At 39.7% G+C, this 21,824-nt stretch overlaps 1 pseudogene; it reads right to left on the reverse strand.

The window, feature by feature from the left end:
- Positions 1 to 14,731: 14,731 nt before the first annotated feature.
- Positions 14,732 to 16,515, reverse strand: LOC123756303 (uncharacterized; annotated as a pseudogene).
- Positions 16,516 to 21,824: the final 5,309 nt, after the last annotated feature.

Raw genomic sequence — 21,824 nt, forward strand, 5'->3', positions numbered from 1 at the left:
CAACTCTGTAACTCCCAGTGCCTAGTACAACTTGCCGGAAGGCAGGGCGCCTCCAGTATCTAGCAGTTAATCTCTGCAAACAAGCAGTTTGCTACCTTTAATTAGCAGTTATAGAGCCTCTACCCAGCTCTGCCACCAGCTGCAAACTAGCAGTTGCCGCCAGCCACAAACTAGCAGTTGCCACCAGCGGCTTGTTACTGCTCTTGTTGACACTGGAAGTGACTTCATCACCGCCAGAGTATATATAGAGGTCTGCAACCCGTGAAACCCAGTCTCTCCCTGGTGTTCTTACTTCATAGCTTCTCCCACCCATCGTCGGCTATCAGCCTACATCGTGTGTTGGATGCTGTGGTGGTATTGTGGATGTCTTTAGCTCACCAGTATATCTTGTACAGTATTCACTGCACATTTTATTCATGTTAAGAATTTCATATTCCTATGTTTCAGTTTTGAATGGTATGATTGCCAAGTGTTCTCAGTTACCATTTTTGTTCATTAATATTAATATAGTAAATAGTTTTAAATATTTATTTGGTGTTTTTTCTCTTTTTTCTTCCTACAACTTAAACACTGCAAGGGTCAAAGACACTGCATAGGCCAAAGCATCATTTTTTATTTTTATGTGACTGAGAGCCACACCACTTTGGTCCAGTATTGCTACACTATTGCAACATGTCACAATATATATATTCTTAAATCTTAAAAAAGTAATGAAAGCATCATATGCTAGAGTTCTTATTAGTAAGTAACAGTACACAGATCGCGTTGTGTTGTAGCATCTTCATCAGTGCCAAGACGTATTCGGCAACCAATGGGAGACGTTACGTTAGCGACTCGTAATATCGGTGGTGGAGGATGGCAGGGCAGGGTGTGGAGTCCTAATATGGGACTATACTGAGTTTGGAACTATGGACAGGAAGATTGAACTTCGAATTAGTAATTATATATAATCCACACAATCTGAACTGCAGGCCATTCTGGCTTGTTTGGAGGAAGTACGTCAAGACGACAGAGGTGTTTTTGTATTTGTCGATAGCCGAGGAGCACTTGATTCCTTAAACAGTCAAAATCTAGTCTTCATGTCCATAATTGAGGATTGTAAGAAAAGGATAACTGTGATACAGCTTAAAGGTCACAAAGTGAAATACAGGTGGATTCCATCTCATGTTGGAATAGTGCTCAGCAAGGTGGAGGATGACTTGGCCAAACGTGCCACATCCAAACCAAAAGTTGACATTGAATCTGTATTCACAATGAGACAAATATGAAGCAAACTCAGAAATATTTAGGCTCTGGCAGAAGTGGAGAGGAGAGGTATAATGTATGAGGGAAGTCAAACCATGCAAAACTACATGTATGTGAGTCAAAACACCCATTTCACTTATGGTAAAAGGAGAAATGCTTGGAGTGACTGTGCACATGCGACTCAGGCTTGGATACAAATATTACTGGGAATATGGAATAGGTGTTAATGATAATGACACCAAGTGTAAACTATGTGGAAGGTTAAGGTCTCACACCCCTCACCCATTATGTTCTTGATTGTCCGTTGATTAATGTATATAGAGTGTCGTGACCAACTTGTTTATGATACTGGCAATATGGAAGCCTAGAATTATTAGATTGACGAGGGGACTGAGAGAATTGTCTAGGGGTGATGATCTAGGAGCGGACCAACAGTGCTTTGCAAGGTGGTTAATCTTACCACAATGCCAACATGAGGGAACGGATGGTTGTGAGTTATGGCATCTGGGCAACTTATGAGGAGGCGAATTTGACTGGGGGCTACGACCATGGGTACGGTTCTGCGACCAAAAGTTTTGAGAGTTTGTGGGAGGATGCTGAGAGCTTGTTATGACATTCACAGTATCAGAGGGTGGCAACAGTTGAGCACTTCGGGGGAGCCAGTTTGTAGGCTGCTCTGTTAATTGCCTCAAACACTTTACCAATTTCACGTGTGACTCCAAAATTTTGTTGTTCGATGATGGGTTTAGTATGCTCCGGGGCAAAATGCTTTAATGTCCCAAATGCTATCATTTTGGCCTTAGACTCTGGAGACAACATTTTGTCCTTATCCACCCATGTGGAATTAAGCATAGCAGTCATCAAGGCATACAGATACTGATCGAGACGGCTAGTAAACGCATTAAACGATTCACCAGGCTGCATGGTGGCATTGGCAATTTTCTTGACTAACCTATATGGGTCGAGGTCTCCTTTGTTAACAAAGAGCCGGTGAAAGAAATCCTTAAATTCTGACCAAGACTGGAGGCTAACAATGGCTTTCTCATCAACTACAAAACGTGCATCACCTTTGGTCGTGTCAACAGCCGACTGTGCAATTGCCAAGTATTCAGCATCAGTAGGCTCGGAAAAACGTGCGATGGATTTCGCTTCAACCTTACTAATCCATGGGCATGACTCTAATAAGTGGAATTCGCCAGCAAAAAGTGGGATAACCATTTCCTGAGCTGGTCTCTGAACATTAAGATGAGCAATGGTTCCAGTTGAGTCTGAAGGAGTTGCAACAGTGGTAGGCATTGTCACTATCGAGGAAGTGGCAGTTGATCGCAAATTATAATTAAGTGCACTAGGCATAGGAAACAGAATACACAAAAACAAATAAAACACTCAAAAAAATATCAAACTTGGCTAAAGTAATGAAATGGCAGAATTAAAATTATTGAATTGTACTAGGTACTATTGTACTAGCAAATAATTAAAAACAAGCAAAATTGTGAATTAAAAGCAGAATTAAAATTATTAAATTGCACTAGGCAACTGCAGCACCATTCTCCAGGGTGTAGTGGTAAGACAATCACCTGGCGTTCCGCGAGCACTTTGTTATGGGTTCGTATCCTGGCCGGGGAGGATTTACTGGGCGCAAATCCTTAACTGTAGCCTCTGTTCAACTCAACAGTAAAATGGGTACTTGGTTGTAGAAATCATTCTTCATGGGGGATCGTATTCCAGGGACCTGCCCGAAAAGCTACGCATACTAGTGGCTGCAAAAGATTGTAACAACTCTTGTATATATCTCAAAAAAATGATTAAAAACAAGCAAAATTGCGAATTAAATTAGCAATCTGTATGAGCATGGCTGGAATTAGAGGTATGTAAATTAATTAAACCAGGCTAAGCACAGAAATTTAGAATAAAACAAAATTTCATTAAAATGATTCAACACAACAAGTGGCAATGCAAGAAAAGTGGGTTTAGCACAAATAAACTGGACACAGGTACATGTGTAACATGCTATGTGAGGTAAAGGAGAAGCATTTGCCAGACTTGTGGCTATATTGATAAAATAATTACAGTACAATTACATCCTGCAATAACATAAGCCATATAAAATACAACACTTCTAATGAATAAACAATGCTTAAACTATATATAACAATAAGCAAACTGCACATGACTAAACCTAGAACAAACAGAAATTAAACTAGGAGTTAGCGTTTCATTCCACCAACCTGTACACGAGTGTGGGATATCTGGGGCTTGACTCAATTTATTCAATTATTAAATTAATGAAACAATTACGAAGGACCACCCACTTTTAAGAAAAGAGGGAAACTAATATAAAGTGATCATTAGAAACACAAGGAAGAACCAGTGTCTATGGATAAATATTATGAAGCATAATCACTTAGATGATTAATGGGCTGTTTAGTTAATTAATTTAAATCAAAGCCTCAAACACCTACACTGGGGGGGTATTGCTAGAACTTCATATACCTCTAGGAACTAGTGTGGTTCGTGCACCAGTTCATTGTGTAATAACTAATCTTATGACCAAATTAAAGAAATCTATAGAAGATTATCACCAGTAATTATAAAGATCATTAGTATCAGAAATTAACCATTCAAATAAACACAAATTATCTCCAATGTACATGACGAGCATCCGTTCAGATAAATGATGTATAAATAATGAATTTTAGAGTAAATAAATGAGTACAAAAAAGTCTTAGCTTTAAGATGATTTCAATGACATCATTCACGCCTCATCCTCGTGATCTCCGGAATTCCTCGTAGAAACACTTGGAGGTGAATAACACGAAGTTAGGTAACAGCTCGTTGACTCCTCACATGCGAGCTGTAATTTAAGGGATATTACGTAGCATTGAACTAGGCTACTTAAATCTCTATATTCATGAAAATGGAAAATAAATTTGATATGGTACTAACGTTGGATTTGTTATGGTCGCTCGATATAACGACAAGCTGCCCCGACATATACAATCTCTAATGATGCATCAAAAGGGAATTATATACTTAGCTAAGGGTACAAATTATGTTGAAGCTTGCCGATACTGCGTCTCAAGCTCAAACTCCCGCAATGTCGTACACGTGGTTGATAGCTTGGCTTGAATATCGACGCGTTATTAGTTGGCCGGTCACTGCAGATCACGTAGAACAATAATAACTCATTCTGTGTTGAGTACCAGTGTAATTCTTGCTGATAATCTCAACGTCACGTGTCTCAGACTCTGACGCCACGACCTTGTTGCTCAATTCCGCAACACGAGACTTCCACGCCACACACCATGGCGTCTCGATCCACAATGGCTTCTCCCTCCTCTCCAACCCGCGTCCCGCATTCGCCACAGAAATTATTTATCACAAATAATATTATTTCGCGCAATTGTGGCTGAAATACTTTAATAAAGACTGGGTTGTAATTCTAGGGAGTTAAATATTATTACTTTCTCGTCTTATGGTAGTAAACAAGAAATGGAGAAGATTTTAGTTTTCTCCATGGCATTCACGCGTGACGGTAAAATTATTACTTGATAACAATTGTAACTAAAACCTCTCGATTTGGAATTATTTGGGAGTTATGTTATCCCATAAATAATTATCACATGGAATACTGATGATTTTAGAGAATCACATTCAATTCTCTAACACACTGGATATAAATGTGTTTAACTAGGTATCATCTGACGCAATACTGGTGCTTGGTTTCGTATGAATTCCAGTATCCATATGCAGATATAATAGTTAGTTCATGTGAACATTACTGTTAGTAAGTTTTAGTAACTACAGTAGTTAGTATATTTTTATACTAATTTATTGTAATACAATAGTATTGTATTAGTGTTGGAAATTTCCAACATAACTCTGGGGGGAGATTTATCGGGTCACAGTGTAATGTTGAGTACTGACATACCTATCCCGAAGTTAGTATTAATGTTAATATGTTAGTATGTTAGTACACACATAACGGATGTCCCATAATTGTCAAGGACATACAAGAAACTTAAGTCTTGCAAAGAAATTCATGTTGAATGGAACATATTATTATGAATCATCTAAAGTTAATAACTAAGAAAGCCTACAATGAACTCTGTGACTAGTGACGCTATGACATATAATGTTTATGTTACTAAGTCTTAAAGTCTTGTAAACTCTCAGATACTCTAGACGAAATGGTGTTATTATTAATAGCCTATACAACAATTAAGAATTAAATCACACAATTTAAAGTAACTGGGAATCCACTGTGATGAGAATGTTCTGGGTCATTGTGACTTGTAACGATTTGTTACTTGACATCACAACACAGTATCATCATGATTACTTAAATTGGATGGGAAGTTATTTGCTCTTGGTCAGAGCTATAATAGGCTTGTAGTTTCTGTTTACATTGTTGAGCAGCAGCTCTAGTGGGGCGGTTGCTCGGTGTATCAGAATTGTTGTCCTCGGAAACTGTTGGTGAAGTTGGTTCTGGTAAACACTCTTTCTGCTAATTCGAGAGGTACCAACTTCTCTAAGGTTTTTAAGGTAGTGTTGCCTTGGCACAAAACCTTTACTACTCTCAGGATGCCTTGGTGATCTGGATGGATAGCAACAATTTTGCCTATGGGCCACTCTGACCTTGGTCCATCACTGTCAACCAATACTAGGTCTCCTGGTTTAAATTGTACTTTATTATAGGGACTCGAAGCTCCGTAGTGGTACTCTCGCAGAGCTGTGAGGTACTCTCGAGTCCACACCTCATTCCACCTTTCAATTACTCTTGAGAGATGTTGGTAACTTTCTACTAAGTCACTCCTGGTTACATGCAACCCGTTCTCACAAATTTAATAAGTCAATATTGACTTATTAAATATGTGCATAGGTGACATACTTAACATAATAGCTACCCTAAAAAAGATTCATAGAAAACACCGACCTTACCTAACCTACTTAGTATGTTAAGATAAGCATCTTATTGCTTCGTAATTACAATTATTACCTAACCTATAATAGGTATAGGTTAAGTAATAATTGTAATTACGAAGCAATAAGATGCTTATCTTAAGATACTAACAAGGTTAGGTAAGGTCGGTGTTTTCTATGAATCCTTTTAAGGGTATCTATTATGTTTAGTATATCACCTATGCACGTAGTTAATAAGTCAATATTGACTTTACGAATTTGCGAGAACGGGTTGTTACATGTGAAGGGTCGACGGGGTCCTCTTCTGCCAAAGGTATTAGAGGGCTCAGCAGACCTCCATGTATCAAGTGTGAGGGACTCAGAGGTTCTCTCTGTGAGAAATCATCTGATAGGTATATTAATGGGCGGTTGTTGACTCGAGCCTCGATTTCCACGACAAGTGTTTGGAGTTCGGAGTAACTAATTTTCTGTCGATGTAAGGTCTTCCTTAAACACTTCTTGACAGTTCCTATCATACGTTCGTAGAACCCACCTTGCCAGGGGGCTCTTGGAGCAATAAATTTCCAGTGGCATTGTCGTCTCTGTAAGACTGACTGCACTTCCGGATGATTCCATATCTCTCGTAGACAGGCTTCTCCTGCCACAAAATTTGAACCATTGTCCGATATCATTAGTTTGGCACAGGATCTGCGAGCTGCAAATCTACGAAAAGCTTGGATGAAGGCTTCAGCACTCATATCCGAAGTCACTTCTAGATGTACGCCTCGTGTGGTAGCACACGTGAAGAGGCAAATGTAAGCTTTCACTGGTATCTTATCTGGATTGCCAGTGAGAAGCAAGGCTCCTGTGTAATCGACACCAGTGGTCTCAAAGGGACGAAGGTGAACCACTCTTTCTTCAGGGAGTGGTGGAGGTCCTGGATAAGGACACACTCGAGCATCGTATCTTTTGCAGATCACACAGAATTTAATAATTGATTTGACTGTTTGACGACCTTGAGGGAGCCAGTATTTCTGTCTAAGGTCGGTGAGAGTGTCTAACACTCCACCATGCAAAGTACCATATTGATGGTGATGTAAAACTAGAAGTTTGGTAATGATGTGGTGACGTGGTAGAAGGATCGGATTCTTTGTATCCAGATCAATTTTTGCATGAAGCAAACGTCCTCCACACCTTAATATATTATGAGTGTTGGCATCATACCAGATACCGAGAGACTTGGTTAATTTATCTGGAAGATTTTCATATTCGCTTCCATATGTCTCTTGCTGTGCACGTTTGACCCAGTAGAGGATAGGATTGGGAAACATATGTCTGATTCCTATCTTAGCAAGAAAGTCAAACACATGTGCTGTCACTCCTAATAACTTACTCAAGTTAGAATAATTGTGAGGATTAATAGCTAAGATTCGATGAGGTTCTGGTTGTTTCATGGGAGTGGTGATATTGGTCACTATGACTTGTGGCTTTTGTTTGGGCCACTGACCACCAACAAGCCATGAAGGTCCATTAAACCACATCGAAGACTTGATAAGTTGTTTTAGTGTTAATCCTCGAGATAAGTAATCTGCAGGATTGTCCTTAGTGGGAACATGTCTGAATTTATATCCAGCAGATAATTCATGAATTTCCCTAACACGATTACTGACGTAGGGAGTTTTATTGTTGTTGTTTCTTACCCATTGCAAGACTGCCTCATTGTCTGACCACACGGCAATCTCACCAAAGTGGATATTATTGAGTGTCTTGGTCAGGCAATGAGCCAATCTTACTCCCACCAGCAATGCAGATAACTCCATTTGAGGTAAAGATCTCTTCTTAATGGGAGCAACTCTTGCTTTAGATGTGAGCAAAATTGATTGTGCACTATTAACTAAGTAGGCTACAGCGCCATACGCTTTGCCAGAGGCATCGCAAAAAACGTGCAAATTTGTGGGCAAGTTTGGTCCTGAAGCATTACGAGGAAATTTCAAAACACCTAACTGATTGAAATCCGTTGTATCTGCCATTTAGCTTGTAACTCACTTGGTAACGGATCATCCCATCCCATATGTTTCTGCCAGCATTCCTGCATTAGGAGTTTGCCCCTTATTAATATAGGACTAAGTAAGCCTAAAGGGTCAAATGGTTGACTGACATACGAGAGTAATTTTCTCATGGTAAGGGATGAATTATCGGTTTGTACTGACTTGACATTCATCTCGTCAGTACTTGTGTTCCATTCCACACCCAGAACCTTTAATTGATTAGGCACCTGATAACCTGGAAATTCTTTCTCAATTATCTGGTTTAATGATTTATTATTTGAGGCCCATGATTGTAGTGGCATATTGGCTCCTAATAACTCACGGTTAGCCTCATGGTAGATTTCTACCAAATTGGATTGATCATTTGTAGTTCCCTGGAAATTATCGACATACAAGTTGTCACTGATTTCTGCCTTATAAGGGCTATTTGACTTCCTCAAATGTGTATCTAATGTTGCTTGCAGTAGAAACGGGGAGGACGTCGCTCCAAATAGCACTGAGGCAAAACGATATGTTATGATATCACTGTTAGGATCCAGTGGGTCCTTAATCCAGAGAAATTTGGTGTAATTACGATCCCCTTCCTGTAAACCTACTCTAAGAAAAGCTTTACTGATATCAGCAGTATAAGCAAAAATACCAGTACGGAATCGTAATAGCACATCATGTAGCCTTTGTGTTAGGCTAGGTCCCTTTTGGAGACATTCATTCAAAGACACACTGCTTGGTTTCACTTTAGCACTACAGTTGAAGACAATACGTATTGGTGTCGTCAATGAATCTTTCACCACAGCGTGATGGGGTAAATAGTGACCTATTTTCCGGTCATCATTATCAACAACCTCGATAAATTTACTGTTGAGTTGTTGTTGGATTAGTTGATGATACATGTTCAGTTTGTCTGGCTGTTTCTTCAGTCGTGTTAATTGAGACTGTAATTGTGAGGCTGCCATGAAATAATTAACTGGAAGTTGTGGATGATTCAACTTCCATGGTAGTCTCACCCAGTATTGTTTATCTTTATAGACAACTGTATGCAGATATTGCTGGTAAGTCCACATATCATCAGGGCTTGGTTGTTCAGGGATAATACCTAAAGTGTCTAAATCCCACACACGATGTACAGGTGGATCAGACTGAATATCTTCAGATATTTCTCTGAAATGTAGGGGTGACTGTTCCAAGCCTAGTCACGCCACTATTATATTGTTTGATTGTTGGTTGGTTGACGCTGGATTTTGTTGGAAAAGCACCGGCCCAGTAAGCAACTTGCCTCCAGCAGATGACAACAAATTCATTCCGAGTTGTCTGGTGCATCCCGTTATAAATTTATAATAATGGTCAGCGCCTATAAGTATTCCAACATCAGTGAGGCAGTCAGAATTTATTTTGTAATCTGCTAGCCTCATGCGGTTTCGTTTAAGATATTTCGCAGTGCGAGCTAATCCTGTGACCTGCAGGTCTGTAGGAAGTTTGTCTACTACTACCGCTTGTATTGGACTAGTGGAAGATCCAAGTCTCACTAATACCTTAACTACTTGGTATTCACGAGGTCCACTATTAGTCAAGAAACCAGAAATATTCAATCTCACACTTTTGGCAGGTTTTAATTTTAACTGCTCGACTAATTGTTGTGTGATGAAGGTTTTCTGTGATCCTTGATCAAAAAGACCTCTAGTGTTAACTCTAGATTTCCTGTTAATTAATCTAAGTTGAGCTGTAGGCAGAGTGGTATTATTGCCTGACTCATTAGCAAGTACATTTATTTCTTGATGTACCTTGCAATATTGTACTGTGGTAGAATTCGTGGAATTCTCCCCAGTTGTCATGGATTGGGTAGAAATTTTTCTACATAAGGCATAGTGATGTACACCTTTGTTGCATCTACTGCATGAACGTAGTTGCACTACACATTTATTGGGATCATGAGAGCCCATGCACTTGGTGCACCTGTGTATTTCTTGTAACCGTTTAATCCTGGTATTAAAGTTAGGATAAACAGTGCATTGGTAGGTGGCATGTTCTTGACTACAGAACAGACACCTTATCTCTCTGGTTGACTTTGTCCCTTTAGTAGACAAGTCATTGGTTACACCAGAAGGAGATACTGAATAAGTACCTACATTACCACTCCCCTTTCCAGTGGATGGAGCAGTCCTAGGTTTAAATTTATTAGACTTATTTAAAGTCGTTTTTGGTTTGACTGAAGTGTCAATATGAGCTGAGTTACGATGGGAGTTAGCAGAGAAGTTTGAAACACTTTTCCCATCTTGGTTGGCTCTTTGTCTTTCGACTAAGGTATGTAGACCTTCTGTAATTTCTTTCAAGGTCAGAAAGGTCTTATTGAACATAGTACACAATTTATCTAAGGTTTCTCTTGGCAATTTTCGCCTAACAACTACTTTGGTCATCCATTCAGCTGTCTGAATTTGGACTTTAAGGCTTAAGGCCTTGAGTAAAGATTCTAACTCTAGCCTGAAAGTTTGGAGAGAATCTGTAGAATTATTAGCAGATGGTAAATCTAGTAATTTTTGAACTAAGACAGTAATAGTTCTCTCTGTGTTATCGTAGTTGGTTTTGAGCAATTGAACAGCTAGGGTGTAACCATCACTGGTCAGTGTTATATTAGAGATTACTTTCAAGGCTTCATTTCGTAACAAGCCTTGTAAATAAGTGAATTTGGTTGTTTGAGGAATGTTGATTTTAGAGTCTACTGCATCCACGAATTTACTCCAGAAATCATCCCAACTTTCATTCTCGTTACCAGAGAATTTGGGTATATTGATTTGAGGTAATTTGACATCAGGATCTGTATGTGCAGTAGAAGTCATTGTTAATTTGTTTTTAGCAATTTGCTTCTTAAAGGGTAGAAGTTTAACCCGTATATCTTCTTCATACTGGGCTAAGTCATTTACAACATCCTCAAGTTCACTATCATCTACAGAAGTTGAGTGAAGTTCTGTTAAATACAGATTCATGTGTTGCTTAATATGGGGAAATTTGTTTTCAGCAACTTGAAGTAAATCTTCTAATTCAAAGTAGTCAACAGGTGACTGTTGTGACAGAATTTGACATATAGTAATCTGTCGGGTCAAATGACCTTTCAGACCGATAAGGGTCCTTTTCATTTTTTCAGCCGTTTCCATTGTGGTGGGTAAAGGCTCGTTTGACAGTAAATATTTGTTACTGAGATAACTGGGATATTGACTCATTCAAGGGAGTTCAATATCAATAATAATAGCCTAATATATTTGAATAGACTACACTACCTCGTTCAGAGGTTAATTTACCTACCTAACAAGAAATAACTAATTATTTTGAGTAGTGCTCGAACTTCACCATTAACTTTCGTCTGGTTAGCTCTTCTATATCACCATTAGATGTAATGGTGATCATTCAGCAGCACTCAAAATATATACACACAAATAATGAGTACAAGAAGAAATAATATGGATATACTCTAATCAGAGTTATCTCGAGGTTTACTCCCACCCTTGATAGGGTCAGCACAAAAGGTATAATACATATACTACTAACTAGCTCAAGTCTAGTTGTGAGAATTTCTACCTAAGAAACTACAAATTTATTTAGTCTGTGTTTGTGCCAAATTCAGCACAATCACAGCCTAAATTCCTACTTAATAAAGGTTGGCTAAGATTATTGTGGTGCAATAATGTGAATATAGTTGTGCTGTATTTTTTTTTTTTTTATTTTATAGTTTATAAGTGTGCACTTGCACACACAAGTAAAAACAATTATGTACAGTTAATTTTGGCTTGTTAGCCACAGCCGTTTGTGATAATTGATTGTGTTGATCAATTTGTCAACTACATGTGACCTAGACTCACCTGACAGGTGTACACCATCTCTTGCCAGGTTTTGTCTGTATGGTCTGGCTGTAAATTGGATATAAGTGGCATCCAATCTCACTCGTTTTTTCAGCCTGAAATTTATGTATTTGACAGCTCTCTGGTAATATTCTGGTGTTACTCCCCAACGATTATCATGACTCAGTTGGCGAGGTTCCACTAATGTGAATACTACCGAATTGCTGATGAGCTTAAATGAAGAAATTATGGTTTTGAGGTGATTGATCACCTCAGCTGGATGACGAGTAGGATGGATGTCATTACCACCTAAATAAATAATGGTTAGATGGTGAGGCCACTCTAACGCAGGTGTTAGTGTGGAATTGTTATAAAAGTTATGAGCTGTTGCTCCTGGTGACCTAAAGATTCTTACTTCAGTATGAGGTATAGGTCTAAGTGTTGTGGGTAATTGACTGTGTCCCACGAGTGCTACCTTATACATGAGATGTAAGTAGCAATGACTTGGTGTGACTTAGGCTAACCTATGTGTTACGCTGCTGGTAGACACAATTAATTAAATGGTTAGTCTAGACTACTTCACACGGTGATTAGTTATTACTAATTAGTATGTATATATTTATATCTTATGCTTATCCGGTTCGATAAGGACCATAATGTGGGATATCTGGGGCTTGACTCAATTTAGACTCAATTTATTCAATTATTAAATTAATGAAACAATTACAAAGGACCACCCACTTTTAAGAAAAGAGGGAAACTAATAAAAAGTGATCATTAGAAACACAAGGAAGAACCAGTGTCTATGGATAAATATTATGAAGCATAATCACTTAGATGATTAATGGGCTGTATAGTTAATTAATTTAAATCAAAGCCTCAAACACTTACATTGGGGGGGGTATTGCTAGAACTTCATATACGCCTAGGAACTAGTGTGGTTCGTGCACCAGTTCATTGTGTAATAACTAATCTTATGACCAAATTAAAGAAATCTATAGAAGATTATCACCAGTAATTATAAAGATCATTAGCATCAGAAATTAACCATTCAAATAAACACAAATTATCTCCAATGTACATGACGAGCATCCGTTCAGATAAATGATGTATAAATAATGAATTTTAGAGTAAATAAATGAGTACAAAAAAGTCTTAGCTTTAAGACGATTTCAATGACATCATTCACGCCTCATCCTCGTGATCTCCGGAATTCCTCGTAGAAACACTTGGAGGTGAATAACACGAAGTTAGGTAACAGCTCGTTGACTCCTCACATGCGAGCTGTAATTTAAGGGATATTACGTAGCATTGAACTAGGCTACTTAAATCTCTATATTCATGAAAATGGAAAATAAATTTGATATGGTACTAACGTTGGATTTGTTATGGTCGCTCGATATAACGACAAGCTGCCCCAACATATACAATCTCTAATGATGCATCAAAAGGGAATTATATACTTAGCTAAGGGTACAAATTATGTTGAAGCTTGCCGATACCGCGTCTCAAGCTCAAACTCCCGCAATGTCATATACGTGGTTGATAGCATGGCTTGAATATCGACGTGGGGCCAGATTCACGAAAGCACTTACGCAAGCACTTACGAACGTGTACATCTTTCCTCAATCTTTGACGACTTTGGTTACATTTATTAAACAGTTTACAAGCATGAAAACGTCCCATTCAACTGTTGTTATTATTATAAACAGCCTCCTGGTGTTTCGGAGCTCATTAACTGTTTAATAATTGTAAACAAAGCCTTCAAAGACTGAGAAAAGATGTACAGGTTCGTAAGTGGTTACGTAAGTGCGTGGTTGATAGCTTGGCATGAATATCGACGCGTTATTAGTTGGCCGGTCACTGCTGATCACGTAGAACAATAATAATTCATTCTGTGTTGAGTACCAGTGTAATTCTTGCTGATAATCTCAACGTCACGTGTCTCAGACTCTGACGCCACGACCTTGTTGCTCAATTCCGCAACACGAGACTTCCACGCCACTCACCCCGGCGTCTCGATCCACAATGGCTTCTCCTCCCTCTCCCACTAGCGTCCCACATTCGCCACAGAAATTATTTATCACAAATAATATTATTTCGCGCAATTGTGGCTGAAATACTTTAATAAAGACTGGGTTGTAATTCTAGGGAGTTAAATATTATTACTTTCTCGTCTTATGGTAGTAAACAAGAAATGGAGAAGATTTGAGTTTTCTCCATGGTATTCACGCGTGACGGTAAAATTATTACTTGATAACAATTGTAACTAAAACCTCTCGATTTGGAATTATTTGGGAGTTATGTTATCCATAAATAATTATCACATGGAATACTGATGATTTTAGAGAATCACATTCAATTCTCTAACACATTGGATATAAATGTGTTTAACTAGGTATAATCTGACGCAATACTGGTGCTTGGTTTCGTAAGAATTCCAGTATCCATATGCAGATATAATAGTTAGTTCATGTGAACATTACTGTTAGTAAGTTTTAGTAACTACAGTAGTTAGTATATTTTAATACTAATTTATGGTAATACAATAGTATTGTATTAGTGTTGGAAATTTCCAACAACGAGCACGACATAGCTGATCTGACAACAACAAAATAGTCAAGCGAGCATCGAAACGAAACAGTCAAGCGAGCATCCATCTGGCACAATAATATATAACACTTTTACTACATTCACTCCATCTAGCTCTTAAGTAACATAGTCCCGAAGATGTGTAGGGGTACTGCGTGTCCTTCCAGATCGTCGAAAGGACTCCTGCAAAGTTGCAGCCTCTAGTATTCCAGTCGGTTCCTGCATACCACCTTGACGAGGGAGTGTTGCGTCAGTTAAAGGTTTCCAATTAGGTGTTTCTAGTTTAGGTGGTTCGGTACGAAGTAGTTCAGGATGAGGTGGTTCCGGATGAGGCGGGTTAGGGTTTACCCCAGCTTTTGCAATCGCTGGGTGTTGCAGTTGAATGTTGAGATTGGGGTCCAAACTCTTGCAGCACTCTGTGGCCATGGGTGCGAGGTGTCTTAATGATACAGTAGTAATCCTGCCATCTGGGAACTTGACATGGGCGTATTCCGGATTCACGTCTACGACCTCAACCTCATCAACTAGAACATCAATTTTGCTTTGCCGCACTTGACGTTTTAGGAGGACAGGGCTTTTGCAAGCAAGCCACGTAGGTAGAGTTCGCAATGAAGTAGACCTTCTTGTATGCTGGAAGAATCGTTCATGTGGTGCACAATTTGTAGAGGTGCACAACAGTGATCGAATAGAGTGGAGTGCATCAGAAAGAATAACTTCCCATTGGGATACATCTAAGCCTCTCGTCCTTAGAGCTAGCAGCACTGTCTTCCAAATAATCTCATTGTACTTCTCAGCCTGGCCATTTCCTCTAGGGTTGTAAGGAGTCGTACGGCTAGTTGCTACCCCTTTTTTAGTAGAAAATCTTTCAACTTCTCAGACATAAAGGAAGTTCCCCTATTATAATGTATATATGCAGGCATACCAAAGATTTCAAACAACTGCACCAGGCACTGAATTACTGTACCAGTAGTTATATCTGAACAAGGGAATGCAAAAGTGAATCTAGAGAATTCATCTACAACAGTAAGAATATATTTATTCCTTGAATGTGATGGAAGTGGTCCTTTAAAATCTATGTTGAGTCTTTCAAATGGCTGAGTAGCTTTAATCAAATGCCCAGAGTCAAACTTGCAAAACCGAAGTTTAAGCTCAGAGCATGTAGAGCAAGAATTAGTCATCTTCACTTCTTCCACAGAATAAGGCAGATTTCGACATTGGACAAAATGAGCCATACGAGTACACTCCAGAGTGACACAGATTGTCATGCAATTCCTTTAGTTCATCCACACTGGTGGCACCACATACACGTGAGAATGCATCAGCGGGTACGTTCTGTTTACCTTGGCGATATACAATGTCATAGTGGTAACAGGAGAGTTCGACTCGCCATCTAGCAGCTTTATCATTTTTAATCTTACCAGCTAATTTAGAGTTAAACATAAGAGCAACACTGCGTTTGTCAGTCACAAGCCGAAAATGGCGTCCAATGAGATAGTGTCGCCATTGCTTTAAGGCTTCCACAATGGCATAAGCTTCCGTCTCCACTGATGAGTGCCTTTGTTCACTATTTGAAAGTGTCCGGGAGAAGCTACTGGTTGTTCATTCTGGGTTAGGGTAGCGGCAATAACATGATCTGAAGCATCGGTTTCCACAGCGAAAGGAGCTGTTGGGTCGATTGCTCGAACCACTGCCTCAGCAATGTATTGTTTCAATCTTTCAAACGCTTTTGCTGCGGCAGCAGATATGAGAAAATCATTGGCATGAGAAAGAGGACGGATCTTCTCAGAAAAACCCAGCATCCAGCGGGAGTAATGTGCAAGCATTCCCATTATTCTGCGTAAAGAACCTGTGTTGCTTAGTAGTGGAAGTTTTAAGAGTGGCTCGAGGCGTTCCAGGTCAGCTCTAATTTCTCCTTCTTGTATAAGATATCCCAACAGCTTTATAGACCTGAGTCGAAAACTACACTTTTCAAGATTCAGTTTCAGGTCATACCTTCTCGCAACGTACATAAAATGTTTCAGATTTTTATCATGGTCTTCCTCAGAAACTCCACACACACAGACATCATCTACGTAAGCGAAGGTGCTCTCCACTCCTTCTTTCTCAAGGATGCCATCAATTACTCTTTGAAAACTGGCCACTCCATTAGTGACCCCAAAAGGAATACGATTAAATTCAAAAAGCTTCCAACAGCTTCAAAGGCCGTATAGGTTTTTTTCCCTCTGTTAAACCCACTTGATGGTAAGCACTTATCAAGTTTAGCGTGCTGTATACTTTAAATCTAGCTACAATATTCATAATCTCATCTATATGTGGTAAGGGGTAGGCATCCTGCCCCGTGAATCGGTTAATTGTTTGTGAATAATCTACAACCATTCTTTTCTTGTGATGTTCTCCTTTAGTTACTAATATCTAGGCTCTCCATGGAGAATGACTGGGTCTAATTATCTCTTCACATAGCATCCGAGCAGTCTCAAATTCAATAAATAACTTGTCAGCCTCAGAATAGCGTCTGGATTTTACAGCAATCGGCTTGCAGTTTGGTGCTAAACTACTGAAGAGAGATAGAGCCGGAACTTTGACGGCAGCTAATCCACATATTCTAAGGGGAGGTCTATCTCCTCCAAAAGCCATCTCGAGCACAGAATGATTTTGTAAAAAGTTATGGCCCAAAATCACATGAGCATACAAATCGGGTAACACTTTGAGATTCACACCATAATAAGTTTCTCCTTGCAATTCTAAGTCTACAGAACACTGACCTAGGAATTTTGAAGAGAACGATACAGTAGCCATAGAAACTGCCCCATTGTCAGGATAGACGAGTAACCCACTCTGCTCTGCAATATTCTTATGAATAAAGTTCTCAGAACTACCAGTGCCAATCAGTGCACTGACTGGAATAGCATTGATCTTAAAGCTAAGCACTGATTTATTGAGGCATGAAGGCGAAGTCCCAGCTAAAGTAGCTAGCAGAGCAGCGGATTGTTGGGTGTTTGAAGCATTGTTAGTCTGTTTCAGAGATCGGCAGGCCTTAGCATAATGACCCTTATTCTTGCAATTCATACACAGAGCCTCTCCAGCTGGATATCGACTGCGAGGATGTCGAGTGTGGCCACAAAAGAAGCACTTTAAACCATTAGTTGGAGCAGCAGAAATTGTTTCAACTTTTTCTTCTACTTTTCTTCAACTTTCTTTTCTTCTGTTTCAACTTTCTTGTTCTCCTGAGTCCTCCAGGTCTAATGAGAGTACCATAGCAGCGTTTGCAGCCTCTGACTGAGCATAAAAGGCAGAAAGTTTCTGAGCCGTTTCTAGAGTGTGAGCCTAGTCAAAAGCTGACTTTAAGACTAACGTTTTATTTTCAAGTAAGCGCTGCCTTATTGTGGCAGAACCTAGCCCATTAATGAATGCATCTCTCACATAGTTATCGCAAGCTTCTGCAGCAGTCACTGCTTTGAACTGGCAATCTTCAGTTAATAACTTTAATGCCTGATGAAACTGGTTAAGCAACTCACCGGGTTCTTGGCATCGTGTTGCAAGCACATACCTTGCGAATATTTCATTCTTGGGCTTCACAAACAGTTTTGTTCGGGATTTTTCAGTCGCATCATACGTAGTGCAGTCAGCTATGCAGTCGTACACACGTGGAGCAACGTAGTTTAATAAGAGACGCAGCATGTCCTCGGTGGGAGTATCTTCTTCTACTGCCAGAGTGAAGTTTTGAGACGTCATGAGCCACTGACGCCATTCTTGAGCGGCGGTGGCGGAGTTTGGGTCAGTAGCAAACCGCTTGGGCCGTAGTAACCGCTCCATGTTCACTGGCTGAATTATATGATCAATAAATTGAAGTAAAGGAGAAGCATTGCCAGACTTGTGGCTTTACTGATCAAATCATTACAGTACAGTTACATCCTGCAATAACATAAGCCAAAAAATATACAATACATCTAATGAATAAACAGTGCTTAAACTATATATAACAATAAGCAAACTGCACATGACTAAAGCTAGAACAAACAGACATTAAACTAGGAGTTAACGTTCCATTCCACCAACCTGTACACGAGCACGACACAGCTGATCTGACAACAACAAAACTGTCAAGCGAGCATCGAAACAGAACAGTCAAGCGAGTATCCATCTGGCACAATAATATATAACACTTTTACTACACTATGGTAAAATTTAAAAATAAAATGCTGAAAGGATAAATTTCAAAGTTAGGTCTGGAGAAATATAAATAAATTTTTGTTCTATTTGTGGAAATTTCAAACAAATTTCTATTGTGCAAATTAAACTGCTAAAAACAATTTTTTCTTACTTCTTTCACGTTCGAACTTACTAATAACACTAGTAACACAATTAATGAACAATAGAATTACTAAGAGATGCAGGAAATATTTAAATGACTTAGGGAAACTGTGGAAACGGCGTACTGAACCAGTTCCAATATATAACAAGTCACTGAATAGTTAATTCATAGGATATTATTATGTAAATCACTATTAATACAGGGCACACAAAGGTGTAGCTCTTAATTACTTAACTCAGGACTGCAGCCAAGCCAATATCACCATAGCCAACACGAAAAAACGGCGACAAGGCGTGTGAAGAGGCACATGCACGGTGTGTTTACATCTGGAGCGACAGGCAGTGCTCCTGGCGGCAGTGGCGCGAAACTCGGGGACCCCACACTAGGAATGATGTTGAGAGCGCGACGATAATTATATCAATGATGGTGAAAGCTACGTTGGTGTGCTATGCAGGTGTGTAGTCAGAAGTTCACTGTAGAGCGGTGTAGCAGGGCTGATGTGGTGGTGAGAGGAGGCGACGTGGTGACGTGAGTGGGAGCTGGCGACACTAGTCAGACGTTTGCGGTCCATCAATTGTTTCTCAATTAATTGCATAACACATCTGATGAACAGTTGAAACGAAAACTGAGAGTAGACGATTGCAATAGCTGGAACAGTAAAGGCTTGTTGGTGTGGGCTTGGGTGGTGGTGGTGGGTGGCGCAGGTTTCCAGGTGATACGAAATTCAAAATGGCTGGAGCGGGAAATTCAAAATGGCTGGCGCGAGAAATTCAAAATGGCTGGCGCGGGAAATTCAAAATGGCTGGCGCAGGAATCTTCCTTTCCCCTCACTGATGAAATGGCGTTCTCATGGGAAAATATTATATAGTGCCTTACTTTTGAGACGTTGACCTAGAGTAGTGGTTGATGGTAGGACCCCGGACTGGTACAATATCATTGAATATTGATGCGTGGGTGGCAGGTGGCGGATGGTGGATGGTGAGTGGCTGCTTGATGGGAGGCGTGATGATGTGGGCACTTGAGATTTCATAGCTCAGAAAATTAATTCTGAATCCCACACCTGCTACCAGTATTCATTACCTTCTTGGATGTATGGTTGTGTTGAATCTTCCTGTCACACAGTGCAGGATGGTTCTGTTACATTGTATAATGCAAACACTAGTAATGTCGGCATCCATCTCCAGTCTGGTACCCATGTTGTAGATTTTGCCCATTACTCATTACCGGTGCGAGTCGTGGACGATCTCTCCATGGAACATACTGTTTATACACTTACACCTGGAGAACAGGGATCTCAGCCAGAGGTGCAAGCGCAACACCTCAGTCCAACCGATTTCCCTGACTCTGTGGCAGAACCTAGCCCATTAATGAATGCATCTCTCACATAGTTATCACAAGCTTCTACAGCAGTCACTACTTTGAACTGGCAATCTTTAGCTAATAACTTTACTGCCTGAAGAATTTTTACCTGAAGAAGGCTAATAACTTTAATGCCTGAAGTTCAGCTTTTGGAAATTTTGAACAAGAATAGAGCTGTTGTTGCTCTACCAGGAGAAAAGTTAGGTCTCACTCCTCTTATTACACATAAAATTCCCCCTTGAACAAGGAACTATGCCTATTTATGAACCAGCATATCGTTTACCCCATTCTCAGAGAGCAGAAGCCGATAGACTCATTGAGGAAATGTTACAGAGTGATGTAATTGAGTCGAGTAATTTGCCATGGAACGCCCCATTGATTCTTGTACCAAAGTGAGAGGGTACTTGGAGGCCAGTAATCGATTATCAGAAGCTTAACAAAATAACTATACCTGATCGTTTCCCACTTTCAGTCCTAAATGATTTGTTGCAAAGTATAGGTCGGAACAAAGTATTCTCAACGTTAGATTTGTTGCAGGGATTCTGGCAGATCTTCCTTGATGAGGAAAGTAAACAGTTTACAGCCTTTAGTACTCATAATGGTCATTTTCATTTAAAAAGACTGCCATTTGGTTTGCATAGTAGTCCAATAATCTTTTCATGGCTCATGACGTAGATCTATTTCGTAGATTGATAGGAAGTACTTATCAAGGGCCTGTGTCTTACTGATGTTATAAGTAGTGATACGATTTTGTTGGCATAGAGAGCTATCAAGAAATTGGTGGTGGTGGTCCTAAAAATGTTGTTTAGGGAGTAAGGAGTATGGAAAACAGCCTAGTACACAAGTCACAAATTTATACGTATAAGTCACACAGGAATACATTCAACAAGGCGTTTTCCTCACAACATAAGATCACTATGTATTATAACCTCAAGTGGCTCTGACCACCCCACGGCTCACCATCCCATACCTGGTACCGTGCACCCAGCCACCACCGCTATCATCCAATGACATATATTTTAGCCTCTAGGAAACCTGGACTCTTATAACACCTCTCCAACTTCTGTAATATTACTCTACCCAATCTTGCAACCCTGGTTATATACAAGGATAGGCTTATCTGACTGTACGGCCGAAGAAAACCCCTCAAATAGCAGGACCGGTCAGCAGCGATACACCTCCCCCTCCAGTCAAGATGGCGTCTCCCTCTCTTGCATCAACGCCCCTTAATACTCAATTTTTTATATATGCTATCAAACACATTAATGATTTTATTTACTATATTCCCCATGCATACTTTTGATAAGAGTCCATTTTTCCCTTACATAGTTAGGCTATTCCAGTTCACATTATTTCTGATGAACTCCAGCTGAGAAGACATTACTGGGCAGAGTATTAATGGTGATTCGCAGCCTCTCTGATCTCAGCTGGGGATTTATTCTAATAAAAACTCGCCACTGAGTCCACCAACATTTTACAACCGAAACCAACCTCCACAGGAGGTAAGGTTCGTAACACCTCTCCTAAGCCATGGAGAAA

Source organism: Procambarus clarkii, chromosome 55, assembly GCF_040958095.1.
Source record: "Procambarus clarkii isolate CNS0578487 chromosome 55, FALCON_Pclarkii_2.0, whole genome shotgun sequence".
NCBI lineage: Eukaryota > Metazoa > Arthropoda > Malacostraca > Decapoda > Cambaridae > Procambarus > Procambarus clarkii.